The sequence below is a fragment of the Mizuhopecten yessoensis genome, unplaced genomic scaffold (genome assembly GCF_002113885.1).
Source record: "Mizuhopecten yessoensis strain PY_sf001 unplaced genomic scaffold, ASM211388v2 scaffold13, whole genome shotgun sequence".
Classification (NCBI taxonomy): Eukaryota; Metazoa; Mollusca; class Bivalvia; order Pectinida; family Pectinidae; genus Mizuhopecten; species Mizuhopecten yessoensis.
Window position 1 is genome coordinate 13,109 of NW_018403334.1, and position 3,886 is coordinate 16,994.

Below are 3,886 nucleotides of genomic sequence, written 5' to 3' on the forward strand. Positions count from 1 at the left end.
AAAGATAAGAGAAGAATATGAACCAACTTCCTCCACCTAACAAGTTATTTTTAGAGTCAATCAGAGTAAACCATTATGTGTTTTTGTCCATACCAATGAAACAGGAGTTTTTGATAAGAATGTTCAATTGAAACAAAATCATACATACTTTCAAACCCAACAAAAACGTGCTGTCATCAATATCCACTGGTTCATAGACAAGTCCATAGCAGATGTCCATGTCAAAATTTAGTAAATTCACAGACTTAATTCTGTGGTAAATATACAATTGTGAATGGTTATATATTTCTAACAGAATAATTCAAATCAAATAAATAACCTTTAATTGCTCTAATATAATGACAAATATATTTAGTTTGCAACACTGAACATTTTTTTGAAGTTAATAGCTATGCAGCATTTACAATTACCCAGATATGCAATTCCCTTTTATGTTTATTAATGTGGCAGGGTTCAATTGTACATAGGATTAAGGTCGCCTTCTAGCTTCGAGCTAGAGCGAATTTTCCTTTAGCTCAGTGCACGTGGTAGAGTGTCCGACTAGGAACCTCAGAGAGCGAGGGTTCGATCCCTGGTGGAAGCACACTATTCTCTTTCTTGTTACAAATGGTGTCCGTGGCCCTTCCTGTAGTGACAGGGAGTTAGAACATGGGTTGTGGTGTCCGAGGGCGAACACATTTAAAAAGGTTGGAGTAGTGTGGCAGGGTTCAATTGTACATAGGATTAAGGTCGCCTCCTAGCTTCGAGCTAGAGGGAATTTCCCTTAAGCTTAGTGGTAGAGCGTCCAACTAGGAACCTGGAGATCAAGGGTTCGATCCCCGGTGGAAGCACACTATTCTCTTTCCTGTTACATTTATATTTAAAAGAAAAGAAAGGCACTGAAGTGTTTAATGAAAGGTCAGCTTAAGCATCCTCATCATGCATTCAGGAGAGCAACCCTACCTGCATCATTAATTAAAATTTTACCAATATAATAGTTTTTGTTACCGAGATATGGACTTACACAACTTTTCTTAATGTGCACTGATGTACAATGTAGAAGGAAGTCACTGGAGTCTAAAATGTAAGTCAAATTCAGCATCTACACACATTAATTAGTGTCCCTATAGCTGTGTCATTGATGCCATCATTATGCATGTATTACCTAGATGTACCCAGAAATGGACCCAACACTTTTTCTTAATGGGAATGGAGGGTGAGACCGAATCCATTTATTCATCCTCTGTAAACTTCGTTGAGTAGGGGCTGGGAATAATAAATGTTACTTGTGAGCAGAGACGTATACGTTTCTGTTGTGAGGCAAACATACAAAAATGAAGATAAACAATGATTTAATTTCATAAAAAAATATCAATATGCATAAAAGTTAACAAAACAATCGCTACGACAAAGTTATCAACAAGTATGCTGTCATTACATATATCTACATACATGTACATATATTTGATGGAACAATTTGAAAAAAATATTTTTTAAACAAAGCAATGCAAAGGAATACTGAATAAAATATAATCATCATGAAATATCATGACTCAAGACCAGTTTTTAAGAAACTGATGCCTGTTTTGGACACCTGTGACCTTGAAAGAAGGTCAAGGTAATCTACATGATGAAACTTTAAAGTATTTATCCCAAGTACTTGCTGACCAAATATAAGGGCCCTGTGATTTTCAATTTAAAAAAGTAATTTAAAGAAAAAGTTGACAGACAGACTTATGACAGACACTTCACTATACCATAAGATTATGACAGTTTGTACCAGAGGAGCTTAAAAGTGTATCTGAAGTTCATGAACCATGATATTTGTCTTTCCTTCATTCTGACTGTATGGCCAAATCAGAAAAATCACAACAATTATCAATCACTAGCCACGGTATACATGTCATTGGTCAATGCTCTTTTTAATTAATGTCCAACAATATGGTATTTTCATCGTCATATATGCAGCAGTGTCTTGTTTTCTCCATTCAAAGGCTTAGGAATCCCAGAAAGACAAAGCTCTTGCAGTGTCTTACATGACACTGCATCCTGATGGTAGGTCTGGATTTGCCAAGAAAAGTTGGACATTCTGGAGAAAAAATAAAAAAAAAATATTGTCATGAATCAGACATAGACACTGTAGATATGATAGTTGTAACTGTATGATATGCTTTTGTGGGAGAATAGCAATATATACTCTGCGAGGTCACCCATTCATTTTTTGAAATTTGACTAAAAGTTGGTTCATACTAAACCTACAATAAAACATAATATACCTTGAATACATCAGCACCATTTCATAGAAGAAACATATATTTTAAGTATATATACAGATCCCACTATGGAACTTCGAAACTGTGTTTATGATATTAGGACTAATTTATTATAATAACACCTCATTTTGAATATACTTAAGCTAACCACCTGTTTCAGGACTGCCAGTCACTGGTAGTGAATTACAAAACAAGTTTCCATCTCATGGTTTGCATGTCTTTAGAAAGCTTCTGTTGTTGTGTCTCGAGGATGTCGCTGAATAAAGAGGACAATTCAAATAATAATTCAAATTCAAAGTTAAAACTATGACGGGTTATCCATATAAATCCATTTAGGTAACTTAACAAAATATTAAATTCTTTTATTGATCAGCATGAAGTTTAATTGTAGTGTGTTTAATATGTCTTTGTATTAAATGTCACCTAAGTGACAGGCATCTGGTTTCAAAAGCATACCCGATGGTCAGTTTACTGGAAGTTAGTAAACTAATGGATGAATGATTGCATAATTATGTAGTCTATAATTTTATGGTGCATAATTACTGAATCAATAGAGTTGTTAACTATATATTAGGTTTCCTGCTTCAGTATTTTACATAATTAACTATAACATCAATCATATAATAAATATTGAGCCAAACAAGAAATGTTGTTTGTTTCCAGTTACCCTCCCTAATGATTTGTGCCTCCTCTATTTTTTGTCAAATTTCAAGGAAGAACTGTTAAAGTCAGGATCACTTCCTACATTAACATAAGCGTTGTGAAAAAAGAAAAAAACATTAACTACATGTACCCAACCCTAATTCCTATTTTTGTTCAGACATGTAACAGAAAACCATCGTATTTTTTTATGCCTACCTATTATTTTGGTAAAATTTCAAGGAAGCACTTTTAACATGTAACAGGAAGCCAACCTGATTTTTTTGTTAAGCCTTTTACAAAATAAATAGCTCAGACTTACAATCTACAGCTGACACTTGAGTTCAGTAATGGACAGATCAAGTTATGGAATTTGTACCCGTAATCAATAATTGAAAAGGCAAGCTGATCAATTTTGAGTTATATTATCAAGTATTGGCCCATCACTAGTTACCATTAGATGTAAAAAATAAATAAAGAGACAAACAAGAGGCCTAGAGGGCCTGAATCCCTCAACTGGATATTTAAACAACCACGGGAACATATTCTGATTAAATACATCATGTACTGCAACTATAGGCTGTCTCTCAGCATATTGAAAGAGAATAATTTAAACACTTATCAATATTTCCCCCCTATTGGACCCCTCTCCTCTGCCCCCCAGGAGGGTCACACCCTCTGTTTATACAAAATTGGGTCCCCTTTGACCAAGGATACTCGAACTCCAGGCCAAATGTAGTCAACATCCACTGAGCTGTTCAACTTCAGGACAAGTGGACACCAAGGATGAAGCTTACCAAGTTTAAAAAGATTCATTCCCCGGTTCTTAAGAAAATATCTAAAAGTTTACAGACGGGTGGTGACCTAATAATAATTTACACATATGATATATACCAGCATATAAACAGTTTCAAACATTGTGAAACATGATACATTTTTATATGCACTACCTCCATTGTTCAGGAAATGCCTCTTCACTGTAGGAGTTGTTCAGG

At 34.7% G+C, this 3,886-nt stretch overlaps 1 long non-coding RNA gene across 1 annotated transcript; it reads right to left on the reverse strand.

Annotated features, from left to right (window-relative positions):
* Positions 1 to 1,315: 1,315 nt before the first annotated feature.
* LOC110457459 lies at positions 1,316 to 3,886 on the reverse strand. The gene is made up of 3 exons (XR_002463957.1): positions 3,842 to 3,886; positions 2,404 to 2,508; positions 1,316 to 2,068 (listed from the first exon to the last, which is right to left on the reverse strand). It is a non-coding gene; the product is annotated as an uncharacterized LOC110457459 (long non-coding RNA).